Source organism: Macaca nemestrina, chromosome 9, assembly GCF_043159975.1.
Source record: "Macaca nemestrina isolate mMacNem1 chromosome 9, mMacNem.hap1, whole genome shotgun sequence".
In the NCBI taxonomy this organism is placed as follows: Eukaryota; Metazoa; Chordata; class Mammalia; order Primates; family Cercopithecidae; genus Macaca; species Macaca nemestrina.
In genome coordinates, this window is record NC_092133.1 from 76,945,408 (window position 1) to 76,962,599 (window position 17,192).

The following is a 17,192-nucleotide window of genomic DNA, read 5'->3' on the forward strand; positions in this document are numbered from 1 at the left end:
TCCCAAGTGAAAGAAAACAAAAGACCTTCAGGTTATCTGTACGTAGCATCAAGTTGTCAAGAACTGTAGATGGGAGATGAGAACTCCAAAATTGGCATACTTTGCTAGAATCTTGGGCATTTCCCTGCACTGGTTTTCATCATTTCCTCTTCGTATTCTTCTCCATCTCTTTTGAGAAATGGCAGTGAATGTTTTGAGTAATACATTCAATGGATTTATATTTCAAAACAAGGAAGGTGGGTGGTTTGGTGGAGAGGGAAGACTAAAGGGGGAGAGTAGTTTAAGACTTAGAATCAACCAAAGCAGTGAGGGAAAGGAGCAATGTGGCCCGAAGGCCTGAGGCTCAGGGAAGAATCTGAGTGGGACCAAAATGTGAGCTAGGGTGTTCAGCAGCAGGAACCCCTCATTTTCAAGCACTGGCCTATTGGGGGTGCTGAGACTGCAGGATGAGAAGTAAAGGCAGGAAACTTCTCTTTCAGGCCTGATCCCACCAGAGTCTTCCTGAGGAAGGTGAAAATAATTTTGTTGCTATTCTGGTGATATAGGAGTTAAGAAGAAATCACTTAGGCAGACAGTAAAGGTATGGCAGTCCTCGGTAAGGCTTTTCTTTTTTAATGAAAAGCAGCCCCAAATCATTTCTTAACAAAGAGCAGTCTGTAAAGTAGAGCTGCAAACATATTCAAGCAAGCTGGGAACTAGGGACTAGACATGTTCAAGATGGCAACTCCATCTTCCCTTCTCTGCCAGTCACGTGTACAGTAAAGAGCACACAAGATGGCACTGGCCAAGGAGAGTTTATTTGCATCATAAGATTAGGGTGGGGCGATCAGCCTTCTCTATGTAAAAGTTACACCTGATAGAACCAATCTGTAAGCCCTACTGAAATCAGACACCGCTTCCTCAAGCTGGACTATAAAATGTGCATCTGCCACTGGTCAGTCGGAAGGCTCCTTTCTCTCAATAGAGAGAGCTGTTTTTCTCTCCCTTTTCTTTTGCCTATTAAACCTCCATTCATAAACTCCAAGTGTATGTCTGTGTCCTAAATTTTCCTGGCGCGAGATGACGAATCCTGGATATATACCCCAGACAATGCAACTGCTTCACTAGGAGTGGAATTTTAATAATTACCTAAAATCACAAGGAGCAGCCAGAGGAGGAGGAGAAGGTGTAGAAGTGAGAGAAGCCAGGAGGACTGTAGTGTCAGCCTGAAATGCTTAAATGTTTTCATCCCCAGTGAACAGAATTCTAATCACTACGCATTAGTATAAGCATAGGCACTCTGCTAAGTTTAATAAACGCCTATTTTCATCTTTCACATGACATTTGTATAACATGTATAATTTCTATAAATTGCCTTGGTGTCCAGAGATGTATACATGTCTCTAAAGGAAGAAGCCCTCATATGCTAAATGAATTATGATGATTGACTTACTTGGGTTAATAATTGATTCACATGAAAGTGAGTAACAGACCAAATTAGAAATTGCTGATTGCCCCATTAGTGACTTGGGAGGGAAAAAAAAACAAAACAAAAAACCTTACACTTTAAACTGTAGTCAATTTGACTGTAGGCGGAAATTTAATTTCTCTCAAAAAAAAAAAAAAAAGGCAGCATTCACCATAGTCAACTTTCAGTAGAATTTGTTCTCCAGGCTTTTTGTTTTCTCTTTAGATGTAGATGCCTTTCTTTTGTCAAGTTTCCAATCAGATTTAGATGGCTATAGATATAGACACGGATTAATGCATTAATCAATCTCCACTTCTAGCACAGTACCCCTTCTACCCTTTTGATGTTCCTAGCTTAACCAGAAGAAATAAGCCCGTCATCATCAGTGGAAGGACAGTAAAGAGTGTCTTCCAGTGTTTATAGTTATGGTCCAAGAAATTTGAGAATTAGTTTGCAATTCTAGCTCTAGTGCTTATTTACTGTGTGATCCTAGATAAGTTACTGAACCTCTCTGAGCCACTTACTCATGAACAAAAGTAGATAAATTAGTAACATTAATGAGGACTAAATGAAATAATGCCTATAAAACACTTGCCACAGTGAGAGGTGACAAGGGGCTAGCAGCCCTCACTTGCGCCTCCTCGGCCTCCACCTCTACTCTGGTGATGCTTGAGGAGCCCTTCAGCCCCCGACGGCACTGTGGGAGCCCCTCTCTGAGCTGGCCGAAGCCAGAGCTGCCTCCCTCTGCTTGCAAGAAGGTGTGGAGGGAGAGGCATGGGTGGGAACCATGTCTGAGCGCCCCCTCCACCCTGGGCTCCTGCGCAGCCCGAGTCTCCCCAATGGGCGCTGCCCCCTGCCCCCTGCTCAGTGGTGCTGGGTCCCACTGACCGCCCAACAGCTGAGGAGTGCAGGTGCGGCTTGGGTGGGAGGCAGCTCCGCCTGCAGCCCGGATGCAGGATCCACTAAGTGAAGCCATCTGGATTTCTGCCTGTGGTGGAGACTTAGGGAAACTTTATGTCTAGCTAAGGGATCGTAATCGCACCAATCAGCATTCTGTGTCTAGCTCAGGGTTTGTAAATACACCAATCAGCACTGTCAAAATGGACCAATCAGTTCTCTACAAAATGGACCAATCAGCTCTCTGTAAAATAGACCAATCAGCTCTCTGTAAAATGGACCAATCAGCAGGTGGGTGGGGGCCAGATAAGGAAATAAAAGCAGGCTTCCGCCTGCCAGGGGCGACTTGGTTGGGTTGCCTTCTAGGTGTAGGGAAGCTTTGTGCCTTCTGTGTTTGCCATAACTCTTGCTGCTGCTAATTCTTTGGGTCCATGCTGCCTCTAAGAGCTGTAACACTCACCACGAAGGTACCAGAACCCACCAGAAGGAAGAAGCTCCACACATTTGAATGTCTGAAGGAACAAACTCCAGACACACCATCTTTAAGAACTGTAACACTCGCTGTGAGGGCCAGCGACATCATTCTTGAAGTCAGGGAGACCAAGAACCCACCAATTCCGGACACAACAGCATCTGGGACTTTGGTAAGTCGTTATGAATGTTTGATCTCATTGTTAGTAATATTGTTGATGGTAATTATAAGAGAAGTAAAAGATTATTGGTAAAATTCAGCAGTAAGTAAACCCAATTAAAAATTAGCAAAAGATCTGAACAGACGTCTTACCAAAGAAGATATACAGATGGCAAATAAACATATGAAAAGATGCTCAACATTATATGTCATTAAGAGAATTCAAATTAATTAAATACCACTCCATACTTCTTGGATTGACTAAAATTCAAAAATACCACCAAATACTGGTGGTGATGTGGAGCAACAGGAACCCTCATCCAGTGCTTGTGGGAGTGTAAAATGATACATTCACTTTGGAAGATTGGCCATTTCTAGAAAAGCTAAATACATGTTTTATCATTTGAGTCAGTCATCATGCTTCTTGGTATTTACCCAGATGAGTTCAAAACTCATGGATACACACACACAAAAAACTGCACAAGTGTTTATAGCAGCTTTATTCGTAATTGTTCAAACTTGGAAGCAACCAAAATGTCCCTTCATTGGATGAATGGATTTAAAAAATGTGTTACATCAAGACAATGAAATATTATTCGGGGATGAAAAGAAGCTACCACAATGGGAAAAGACATGGAGGAAACCCGAATGTGTACTACTAAGTGAAAGAAGGCAATCTGAAATGCTTGCTAGCTATAACTGCAACTGTGTGACATTCTGGAAAAAGACAAAACTGTAGAGACATTAAGAGACAGTAAAAGGATTAGTGGTTGCCAGGTGGTGAGCTGGGGGGCAGTTGGAGAGTGCAGGGAGGAGGGATAAATAGTGTGAGTACAGAGGATTTTTAGGGCAGTAAAATTATTTTTTTATGATATTGTAATGCTAGCCAAATATTATAAATAAGTGAAAACCCACAAAATGTGCAACAGGAAAAGTAAACCTTAATGTAAACTGTAGACTTTAGTTAATAAGGTATTAATATTGGTTCAATTGTAATAAACCGTGTGTGTGGGTGGAGGGGTAAGGGAATGTATGGGAGCGCTGTGCTTCCTGCTCAATGTGATTTTTCTGTAAAGATGTTAAAGTCACTGGGGATAAGAAGATCTTAAAACGGTTATAAAAGACAGTAGTATCCAGAGTATCAAGAATCAGATTGATACCAGACTTCTCAAAAACAGTGGCATAAAATGCTTTCGAAATTGAAGGAATATGATTTTAAATGTGGAAATGTCACCTGAGTAGAATAAAATCATTTTTAAACATGAAATAAGATTATTGGTGCTATGATCAAAGTCTGTACAGTGAGGTGGAAAGGAAAAGTCAGTGCTACTCTGGGAGAGATTTAAGAAAGGCTTGACAGAGTAAGTAGCCCCTAAATCTTAAAAATGAGGTGAATGAGAAGTGGATAAATAGAGGAAATACATACTGGGTAGAAGGAGCAAGAGTCTCGAAGATGAAGTATCGTGGTACATTCTGGAAACTACCAGTAGTTCCATATGGGTGTGATTTTGAGGAGTAGTGGGAAATATGGGCTACGATAAAACTAAGATGTAGCGTGGCTACCTCCTGAAGGGCGCCATATGTCATGCCAAGCTTCTAAACTTTACAGTTAGACCAGGGGTTAACAAACTTTCCCTGTAAGTGGCCAGGGGGCAACTATTTTGGACTTTGTAAGCCATATGGTTTTATTTGCCATTGCTCAGCTCAACTGTGGTAGCACGAAGGCAGCCATAGACAATATACAAATGAATGGGAGTGTCTGTGTTCTAATAAAGCTGCTTTATTTACAAAACCAGGTGGAGGGCTGGATTTGGTCTACAGGTCATAGTTTGCCAACACCTCTTCTACATCATGGAGAGTTAAATACGTTTTAACTGGGCAAGTAACATCACATTTGAGTTTTAGAAAAATTATCTCAATGGTAGTGCAAAGAATGTACCAGGCAATAGCAGGACAAAGGGGAGAACAGGATTATTTCAAAGACAGTGATAATAACCTAGGCAAGATATAGGGAAGCTATAATCCAAGCCATTGATGAAGGAAATAATGTATAAGAGAGAGTAAAAGATGTAAAGAGAGTACAATCAGTAAAATAGTCATGGATTAAAGTACACGAAAGGAAGGAGGAGTGCTTTAGTTTCAATGGCACAGTATATTATATTTCTGATAGAATAAGAGGAAAAGAAGCTACATTTATTAGAAATATATTGGGTTTAGTTTTGAGGTTCCTGAGGTTCAGCCAGAAATCTGACCAACTACTACATAAATGACCCATGATGCCCTCTCTGTGTTAGTCCCTAGATTGTTTATTTTTTCATGGCAGGCTAAGACCCATTAGCTCAAAAGCATACTAGTCCAAAACTCAAATTACTACACACCAAGTTGTTTTAAATATAGCTCAGACAAGCAGATTTTAGCCATTTGGAGCCTGCCTCCTTTGCATTACGCCACAAAACTGCATCTAACATCTGCTAGCTATAGATAGAATAAAACTCTGGGTATTTAATACCCCAAGTTACTACTGCCATTTGGAGCTCTGTGACCCAGAGACTTCCTGCTTTGCTACTGAGAGACAGAAACTGGACATGTAAGCTCCTCTCCAGTACTCCTTTTCCCTAAGAGTTTGCTTGCCCCCCTACCCCATGGTCTCATGCTGTGGGGGCTGATGTTTCAGACACATCAGCCAAATAAAGCATGTGCATGCTGCTGCCACTTCGTGGTCATATATTTTTCCTTGGTAAGTTCCGCAATTCCCCAAACTCCATAGTTAACAGTGATCCATGAAAGCTTTGTTGGTATATGTGAGATATTTGATGTCAAAGGAGTGGGTGATTTTTCTGAGGAAGACCATATAGAGTATGAAAAGGAGGTCAAGGACGAAAACATTACAGATTTCTCAGGAAATGTCATTACATAACATCCGGGAACAAGATAAGAAACTTGAAAAGCAATTATTAAGAGTGAAATAAGACAACAAACTGGGAGTACTATAAAAGAAAGAAGCAATTTCAAGAAAAAAAGAATGATCTAGTTTTAGTTCCACAGAGAGGTCAAAAAAGGCTAGACCTGAAGCCAATTCACTGTATTTGGATATTAGGGGCCCCTGGCAGGAGCAGTTTCAGTGGAACAATCAGGACAGAACCCTGATGGCAGTGAGTTGAAAAGTGACTAGAAAGTGAGAGAAATTTTGAGAGTTAAGCAATAGAGAGTGAGAACAATATAAGCCTTGATATGGATCGCTGAGTGACACAGAGATTTTCAATGAGGGTGGAAACTGTACAGAACAATTCGCACATCATGTGCTTTTCTGTAGGTCTACAGACACCCAGAAAGACAACCAGGGAAGGAAAGATTGTGTTGATCTAAGAAGGAAGATTTTAAGGGCAGGAATCTAGGTAGATAAACAAATGGATGGAACTACTGTAGCTGTTGGTGAGAGTATGGCATATTGAATCACAATATTTACACAGGATAGAGAGAACATGAATCCTTGACTAAGTTATGACCCTAAAATACGGATAATTTAAAAGACTTGGGTTTCCAAAAAGTGTTAACTGTAGGAATGCTAGGAATGAGAGATGAGAAAACTGTATGAACAACACATTATAAAAGTTCATATTTGGTGGTGTAGAAAGAGAACTGGGCTTGATATCAAACTAAGATCTGACTGTGATTCTCTCACTTTTTAGCAGGCTGACCTCGGATGAATCATCCATTGACTCTGAGCTCAGTTGAATGGTAAGATGGGAAAATTTACTATTCTATGGCATTCGTTGGTATCGGACTCAAGGGAAATAATAGGTTTGATGATGTTTTATGCATATGTAAAATTGATACACAGTAAGGTCTGTGGAATGTTCTGATGTCCGTATTACTCTTGATTCTCTTTATGCATAGTCACTCCTTATCCACCATTTTGCTTTTTGTGGTTTCAGTTACCCAAGGTCTACTGTGGTCTGAAAATATTAATTGAAAAATTCTAGAAAAAGTGATTTACAAGTTTTAAATCATATGCCATTCCAAGTAGTGTGATGAAATCTCATGCCTTTCTGTTCTGTTCCACCTGACATGTGAATCATCCCTTTGTCCAGCATATCCATGCTGTACACATGCTACCCATCTGTTAATCACTTAGCAACCATCTGGGTTATTAGATGGGCTGTCATAGTATCACAGTGCATGTGTTTCATCCTTATTTTACTTAATAATGGCCCCCAAATGCAAGACACGTGATGCTGGCATGCAGTTATAATTGTTCTATTTTATTATTGGTTATTATTATTAATGTCTTACTGGGCCTAATTTATAAACTAGGCTTTATCATAAGTATGCATGTATATATAAACACATAATACCGTTTATATAGGGTTTAGTATCATCCTCAGTTTCAGCATTCCGTGGGGGTCTTGGAATGTATCCCCTGTGTATAACAATATAGAAACACTCAAACTGATGGTTCTCAATCCTGACCGCTTGTCATAATTTTCTGCAGAGCTTTTTAAAAATACATATGCTTGACTCCTAATTCTTACTACAAATTCAGAAAGGGTCCTGTATTAAAAAAAAAAAAACAAAACCAAAACCTCCACAGATGATTCTTATGTGTAATTCTGACAAGAATTCTAAACTTTCAAAACTGAAATGGGAAAAGGAAGTTCCTGAATAGCTGAGTGGTAGTGTTTCTGAGAGAGCAAAACTTTTACTTTGTCTTTGAAACAAGTATTTTGAGCAACCCTAGATATATTTTTTCCTCAGTAACATTAAAATGTGTATTATCTTATTCTGTTTTATACTTTTATAATATTTTTTGGCTTATGTTCCTCATAAATACATTCTCATTTAAAATATTTTTATAAGTAAGTGGCAAGAATATTACAGTCTTTGGAAAGATTGATAAAAATAATCAAACAAAGGTCTTTCCAAGTTCAAATACTTGAAAGATTTTGAATAGGATTGAATGGCTGAGGGAATGAAAGTTAAACTACAACTTAAAAAAATTTGCATTTAAAAATAATTGGTATTTTCTCATGTTATAGTTAAAATTTTTTTCAAGTATGTTATTTCATTTTATGCATGTAATAATATCCCTTCAAAACTGGAGATGATTGTTACTGTTATCATCCCTAATTTACAAATACTGAAACTAAGCCTCACAGCGTGACCGCTTGAAGATCACATATCGAGGAAGTGGAGAGCTGAAATTCAAAGCCAGGGGATCTTACTTAAAATGTTACACTGTTTAAAAATCTCCCCAAACTGGGAGGCAAAGGCAACAAATGGGTCAAGTTGATCATAACCGAGTTAAAATTACAGTGAGTTTAGTGGCCATGATTAAAAATGACAGAGTAGGTACTTCCAAAGGCTTGCCTCTTCAGAAAAAACACTAAAAAATTGAGTAAAAATGGTCATAATCAACTTTGTCAGAACTCTGGGATATAGTCAGAGGTTAATAGCAAATAAGCAAACACTGAATCAAAAAAGATAACATAAATATGGCCAGAAAGCTTTGTGGTAGTTTTATCTGCTTTTACTCCTCTGCCATCCCTAGCTGAGTTGTGGTCTTAAAGACAGAAGCTGCTGTTCCCAGTGTAAAGCCTTGGTCCCTGCTTTTGGACGGAGCAGAAAAAACTTAATCTCAAATAGCTTTTTTGTCATTTTGACTGTTCGAGGACTACCTGAAGAACTGATATAAAGCATTCGCCTTCGTTTTACCTAGTTTTGAACTTTTTCGGGGCAGGAAAGCACCTATACCGAGGGTATTTCTTGAAAACGTTGTAAGGCAAATGAGCAACCCAGTGCTATCTGGGGCTAAAGATTACAGTTGACACAAATAGTAGACATGCTGAAAGCCTGGGAGAAAGATTCTTTGGGAAATTATGGAAAGAATATCACCCATGTATATCAGGGGATTTTGAAAATCATACACAAGCTTGGCGTAAAACGTGTGCTCAGAAAAAAATCTGAAAAGACCCTAAGCTTTTATCTCTGGATGACCCCTAGGCTCAGCACAAACAGATAAATAAGGCTAAGGCAGAGTTCTAAATTGCCTGGCTAAGCATTAAATAAGTGCCCCAACACAGAGCCCATCTCCAAAGACTGGTAAAGTTTCTTTCTCTTCTTTCCTCTCTCTCTTCCTAGTTTTTCTTTCTTTATTCCAGGTGGACACAGTAAATACCCTACCTGACCAAGCTAAAGGAACAGAGACTACACATGACAAAGAATTACACCTTACTAAAATTGTTAGAAATGTCACTAAGCAAACAAATCTACCCAAAGTAAGCAGCAAAAACAAACCCTGGAGAGGGAAGAAGAATCCTATTTCTAGAGTTGCCACATTATAATATTCCAAGATGTTTGGCTTTCAACAAAAAAATAAGCATGCAAATGAAATATAGCACATGCATAGGAGAAACTACAGAAACGGTTCCTGAGGAATCACTGACATTGAATGACTTACTAGACAAAGATTTTAAGTCAACTGTTTTAAATATGCTCAAGGAGTTAAAGGAAACCAGAAGAACTATGTTTCACCCAATAGGAAATATTCACAAAGTATTATAAGTTATAGAAAGACACACAGCAAAAATTTTGAGGCTAAGAATGATAATAAAGGAAGAAAAAAAAATCCACTAGAGGATTTCAATAGCAGATGTGAGCAGGCAGAAGAAAGAATCAGCAAATTTGAAGGTAGGTTAATTAAAATTATTAAGAAAGAGTAGCAAAAAGAAAAGAGAATGAAGATGATAAACAGAGCCTAAGAGACCCTTGGGGCACCATACAACATACTAGTATAGTAAAATGGGACTCTCAAAAGAAGAGAGAATGGGGAAATAATATTTGAAGAAATAATGACTGAAAACTTCCCAAATTTGATACAAGACACAAAACTACATATCTAAGAAAATCATTGAATTCCAAGAGGGATAAATGCAAAGAGATTCACACTGAGATATGTTGTAATCAAACTGTCAAAAGTCAAAGATAAAGAAAATCTGAAAGCAACAATAAAAGTGACTATCACATACAAGGTATCCTCAATGACAGCCAATTTTTGGTAGGAACTGGAAGTCAGAAGGCAGTGGGATGACATAATAAAAGTGATGAAGGAAAAAATACTTGTTACTCGAGAATTCCATATTCAGCAATATTCTTTTTCAACAATGGAGGGAAAGTTAGGAGAGCCTCAGATAAAAGTGATGAGAGTTCATCACTAGCAAACATACAACACATGAAATGATAGAGTCCTCCAGGCAAAAGCAAAGGCACAAGAAAGTAACTGAAATCATACGAAAAAGAAAGAACCCTGGCAAATATAGCAACATATATGTAAATACTAAGGCCAGTATTGTGAAATTTTTCGTTTGTAACTCTTTCCTTTCGTAAATGATTTAAAAGACAAACACATACAAATTGTAAATCTATGTTTATTGGAGCACAATGAATAAAGGTGTCATTTGTGACAACATAAAGTGGCGGGGATAGACTGTGGAAGCAGAGATTTTGTATATTACTGAACCTAATGGAATTAAACATAGACTGTTACAAGTTTAATAGGTTAATTATAATCCCCAGGTACACTAAGAAAATAACTAGATTATTGTCTTAGCTTAGCTGCTATAACAAAATACCATAAGCTGGGTGGCCTACAAACAACAGAAATTTATTTTTCACAGTTCTGGAGGCTGGTAGTTAAAATCATGGAAATAGCATGGTCAAGTTCTTGTGAGGGCCTTCTTCTGGTAGACTGATAACTTCTTGTTGTGTTCTCACATGGCAGAAAGAGCAAGCTAACTCTCTGGCTTATTCTTATATGGGCGCTAATCACATTGTTTGGGCTTTACCCTTATCACATAATTACCTCTCAAAAGCCCTAATACTACCACATTGGGGTTAAATTTAAACATATTAATTTTGAGGAAACACGAACATTCAGCCAACAACATCTGTGAGAAACCCAGAGCCAACATCACATACTTCATGGTAGGAGACTGATGCTTTGCTCCTAAGGTCAGGAACAAGACATGGATGCCACTGTCACCACTTCTACTTAATGTTTTCCTAGAGGATCTAGCCAGGGAAATTAGGCAAAAACAAAAATAGAAGCCAGGGAAATTAGGCAAAAACAAAAATAGAAAGGGAGAAATAAAGCTCTCTCTGTTTACAGATGACAATATCTTATATATAGAAAATGCCAAAGAATCCACTAAAAATCCATTAGAATACATGAATTAAGCATGATTACAAAATTAAAAAATAGATTGTATTTCTGTACACTGGAAATAATCTGAAAATAAAATTAAGAAAAATATTTTGTTTACAACATTGAAAAGAATAAAATACTTTGTGATAGACTAAACAAGAAATGGAAAGATGTGTACCCTGAAACCTATAAAATATTGTTGCGGGAAATTAAAGAAGACCTACATAAGTGGATAAACATTCCATGTTCATGAATCTGAAGATTTAACATTAAGATGGCAATAATTCCCAAATTGTTCCGACAGATTTTATGCAATCACTATAAGAATTCTAAATAACTTATTTGTAGACATTGACAAGCTAATTCTAAAACTTATGTGGAATTCCAAGTGACCAAGAACCTTGGGGAAAAAAAAGAACAATGTGGAGGACTCATACTTTTTTTTTTATTTCAGAAGTTACTATAAAGCAACAGTAAGCAAGATTGTATAGTGGCATTAGGATAGACGTATAGCTAAATGAAATCGAATTTAGAGTCCATACCATACATTTGTGGTCAAGGGATTTTCATCAAGGGTCCTAAGATCATTAGATGGAGAAAGAAATCTTTTCAACTAATAGTGCTGGGACAATTGGATTGTCACATGTAAAAGAACGAGGTTGTACCCTTACCTTTACCATATGCAAAAATTAACTCTACATGGACCAGATACCTAAATGTAAGAACAAAACTATAAAATTCTTATGATAAAACATAGGGTAAATCTTCATGACCTTGAATTGGGCAAATTTAAGGGATTTGACACTAAAACATGAGCAAAAAGAGAAGTAACAAGCTAGACCTCATTGAAATTAAAAACTTTTTGCTTCAAAGGACACCGTCAAAAAAGTGAAAAGACAACAGAATGGAAATTAAATATTTGCAATCTGATAATCTATATCTGAAAAATTTAAAAAAATTTGGCAATCAGTAATAAGACAAATAAATTAAAATACAATCAAATTATTTGAATAGAAATATCTGCAAGAAAGACCACAAATGGTCAATAAGCAAAGGACACTCAACAATGTTAGTCGTCACGTAAATGCAAAGAAGACCACAATGAGGTACCATTTTACACTCCCTTTGATGGATATAAACAGAAAGATAAAAACAATTGTTGCTGAAAAGTTGAAGAAATTAGAACCTCATATACTGCGGAGTATGTACAATGGTGCAGCCACTTTGGAAAACAATCTGGCAGTTCATCAAATGATTAAAGACAGACTTTCTGTATGATCCAGAAATTCCAATCCTAGATGTGTACCCAAGAAAAGTAAAAACATGTGCACATAGAAACTTGTGTAAAATATTTATAGCAGCGTTATTCATAATTTCCAAAAAGCAGAAGGAACCCAAAATAAATGAATAAATTATTGTTTAGTCATAAAAATAGTAAAGAACTGATACGTGTTCCAACATGAATAAACCTTGAAAACATTACGTTAAGTGAAAGAAGTCAGTCACAAAAGAGCACATATTATATGAAAGTTGAAAATAGTGAAACCTGTAGAGTTGGAACATAGTTGTTTAGGCTTGGGTGTGGAGCAGGGGAACACAGGATGGAAGGATGATAGCTAAAGGGCATAGAGTTTCTTGAGGTCATAAAAATGTTACAAATTTGACTCTGGTGATAATTAAACATCTGTAAAATGTATTAAAAGCCATTGAGTTGTACAGTTTAAATGGGAAAACTGTATAGGGTGTGAATTATATCTCAATAAAACTGTTAAAAAAGAAGAAATAGAAAATATAAATAGACCTATAACTGAAAATGACATTGAACCAGTAGTCAAAAATCTCATAACAAAGAAAAGTCTTGAACCAGAAGGCCTCCCTGGTGAATTCTATGAATCATTTGAAGAAGAATTGACACAAATCTTTCTCAAATTCTTCCAAATAATAGAAAAGGAAAAATTTCCTAACTCATTCCATGAGCTCAGCATTACCCTAATGCCAAAGCCAAAGACACACAAGAAAACTATAGATTGATATCCTTTATTTTAAGAAGGATTGACACAAATCCTTCTCAAATTCTTCCAAAGAATAGAAAAGGAAAAATTTCCTAACTCATTCCATGAGCTCAGCATTACCCTAATGCCAAAGTCAAAGGCACACAAGAAAACTACAGATTGATATCCTTTACAAATGCAAATGTAAAAACCCTTAAAAATATCAGCAAACCAAATCCAACAGCATTTAAAAATGATTATTCACCATGATCAAGTGGTATGCAAGAGTAGTTCAATAAAGGTCAATAAATTCCATACATTATGTCAAAATAATAATTTTAAAAATCACATGACTATTTCAATAGACGCATAAAAAGCGTCAGACAAAAATCTAACAGCCTTTTAAGATTAAAAACACTTAGCAAACTAGAAATAGAAGGGAAGTTCCTCAATCTGATAATGGACACTAAAACGAAAAGCAAGCAACAACAACAACAAAAACCCCACAGTTAACATTATACTCCATGGTAAAAGGCTAAAAGCCTTCTACCAGAAATTAGAAATAAGAATGGCCACTCTTTTTCTAGTCAACATCGTTCAGAATGTTCTGTCTAGAGTAGTTAGACAAGAAAAAGAAATAAAAGGCATCTAAGTAGTAAAGGAAGAAGTAAAACTACCTTTGTTTGTTGATGACATGATCTTCTACACAGAAAATCCTAAAGAGTCCATACACAAAAACTGTCAGAGATAAAAAATGAATTCAGAAAATTTGCAGGATTAACATAGAAAAGTCAGGTATATTTTACATATTAGGAATGAATAATCGAAAGTGAAATTAAGAAAACAATTTTGTTTACAATAGTGTTTATAAGAATTCAATACCTGGGAATAAGTGTATCCAGGCACATTGTTATGAGCTGAGTTGTGTCCCCACAAAATTTGTGTTAAAGCTATAATGACCAGTACCACAAAATGTGACTGTATTTGGAGATAGGGCATTTAAAGAGGCAGTAAAATTAACGTATAAGGCTCTTATAGTGTGAGACTTAATCTGACTGGTGTCTTTATAAGAAGACAAAATTTAACACACAAACACTAGGTATGTACGCTCACGAAGAAAAGACCATGTGAAGACACAGTGAGAAGTCTTCCATCTGCAAGCCAAAGGCAGAGTATCAGAATGAAACCAACCCTGCCAACACCTTCATCTTGGACTTTTAGCATCCAGAAATGTGAGAAAATAAGTTTATGTTATTTGAGACACCCAATATTTGGTATTTTGTTATGGCAATACTAGCAAAGAAATACAAGGTGAAGTCTACAAAATATTGCTGAAAGAAATTATGGAAGACCTAAGTAAATGGAAAAACTTTTGTACATGTGTTGGAAGACAATATTATTAAGATGACAGTGCTACCTAAAGTAATCTATAGATTCAGTATAATTCTTACTAAAATTTTCATGGCCATTTTTACATAAATAAAAATGCTGACTCTTAAATTAGAATTGTGAAGGCATCCAAATAGTTAAAAGAGTCTTAAAAAAGAAGAACAAAGTCAGCTGACACACCCTTCTGATTTCAAAACCTGGTACAAAACATTTGTGATTAACACAGTGTCATATTGGCGTAAAGACGGACATATAAGTAAATGGAAAAGCATTGAGACCCAGAAGTAAACTGAGGCACATCTGTGGTCAACAGGGTTTGGACAAAAGAAAAATAAAAGTCTTTTCAACAAATGGTGCTGTCACAGCATGATGTCTATAGGAAAAAAAAAATTTGGCCCCTACCTCACACTATATATCCATATTAATTGAAAATGAATCATGAGTCTTAATGTAAAAGCTAAAACTGTAAAATTTTTAAGATATTACATAGGGGCATATCTTCACTGACCTAAATTTGTCAATGAATTTTTAGGTGTGACAATAAGAGATGACATAAATAACATTAAAATTCAAAACTTTGCACATGAAGGACTGTTATTTAAAAAGTGAAAAGACTACAGAGTGGGAGAAAATATTAACAAATCATATATATGATAAGGATCTGGTACCCAGAATATGTAAAAAACTGTTATAATTTAAAAGACAAGAAAAACAATTTAAAAATTGGTAAAAATCTTGAATAGGCATTTCTTCAAAGAAATAAAAATGGCCAAGAAGCACCTGAAAATATGTTCTATATGTTCTACATTATTACTCATTAGGGAAATGCAAATCAAACACATAATGAAATACCCCTTTATACTCACTAAGATTGCTAAAAGTAAAAGAAGAAAAATAAAAGTAAATGAGAATCTGGAGACATTTGAACCCTCATATGTACCTAATGGGAATGTAAAAGATGCAGCTGCTTTGGAAAATGGTCTGATAATGGCCACTCTGACTAGTGTGAGATGATACCTCATTGTGGTTTTTATTAGCATTTCTCTAATGATCAGTGATGTTGAGCGTTGTTTTTTTTTTTTTTTTCATAGGATTGTTGCCCGCATCTGTGTCTTCTTTTGAAAAGTGGTCTGCTCGTGTCCTTTGCCCACTTTTTACAGGGGTTTGGGTTTTTTTTGTTTTTTGTTTTTTTTTGCTTGTAAAAGTTTCTCATAGATGCTGTATATTAGACCTTTGTCAGATGCACAGTTTGCAAAATTTTTCTCCTGGAAAAAAAAGGAAAACTTATACACTATTGGTGGGAGAATAGATTAGTTCAACCAGTGTGGAAGACAGGGTGGCAATTCCTCAAAGACCCTAAAACCAGAAATGCAATTTGACCCAGCAGTTCCATTACTGGGTATATACACAAAGGAATATAAATCATTCTGTTATAAAGACACATGCATACATATGTTCATTGCAGCATTATTCATAATAGCAAAGACATGGAATCAACCTCAATGCCCATCAGTGATAGACTGGATAAAGAAAATGTGGCACATACACACCATGGAACACTATGCGACCATAAAAGAGTGATACCATGTTTTTTTGCAGGAATATGGGTGGAACTGGAGGCTATTATCCTTGGCAAACTAACACAGTAACAGAAAACCAAATATAGCATGTTCTCACTTATAAGTAAGTGGGAGCTAAACGATGAGAACGCATGGACACACAAGAGGGAAACAACACATACTGGGGCCTATCAGAGGGTGGAGGGTGGGAAAAGGAAGAAGATGAAGAAAAGTAACTAATAGGTACTAGGCTTAATACCTAGGTGACAAAATAATCTGTACAACAAACGTTAATGACACAAGTTTACCTATATAACAAACCTACACATGTACCCCTGAACTGAAATGTTAAATTTGAGAAAAAAGAAAATGGTTTGACAGTTCCTCAGAAAGTTAAGCATAGAATTAGTATTTAACTCAGCAGCAATTCCACTCCTAGGCACCTCAAAGAATTAAAAATAGTTACTCAAATTGTTCATGAATGTTCATAGTAGTGCTATCAACAATAGCCAAAAGGTGGAAACAGTGTTTATTATGGATGAATGGACAGGATATCAAGATTAACACTTCCTCTTTCTCCTCAACCTACTCAACTCAAGGAAGATGAGGCTGAAGACCTTTATAATGATCCATTTACATTTAATGAATAGTAAATTTATTTTCTCTTCCTTGTGATTTTCTTAACATTTTCTTTTCTCTGGCTTTATTGTAAGAATATAGCATATAATACATATAACATACAAAATATGTGTTGGTTGTTTATGTTAATGATAAGGCTTCTAGTTAACAGGTAAGGCTTCTGATCAGCAGTAGACTATTAATAGTTAAATTTTGGGGACATAAAAAGTTGTATGTGGATTTTCAGCTGTGTGGAGGCACCCCTCACCTCCACATTGTTCAAGGGTCAGCTGTATTTAATTTCCTCAAACTGTAGTTCCTTAATATCTCTTTTATTTACAACATTTGCTCTTACTGTAATGATATGAACATGTTTTTGAATTTTCTGGAGACACTAAAAAGCTTTTGTCTTTTTGCTTTAGGTTCATTATTCTTCCCAGAAAATCTGTTTCTTAGTGGT

At 36.5% G+C, this 17,192-nt stretch overlaps 1 long non-coding RNA gene across 1 annotated transcript; it reads left to right on the top strand.

Annotated features, from left to right (window-relative positions):
* Window positions 1–2,710: 2,710 nt before the first annotated feature.
* Window positions 2,711–9,194, top strand: LOC139356075 (uncharacterized). The gene is made up of 3 exons (XR_011607453.1): window positions 2,711–2,988; window positions 6,665–6,713; window positions 9,134–9,194. It is a non-coding gene; the product is annotated as an uncharacterized lncRNA (long non-coding RNA).
* Window positions 9,195–17,192: the final 7,998 nt, after the last annotated feature.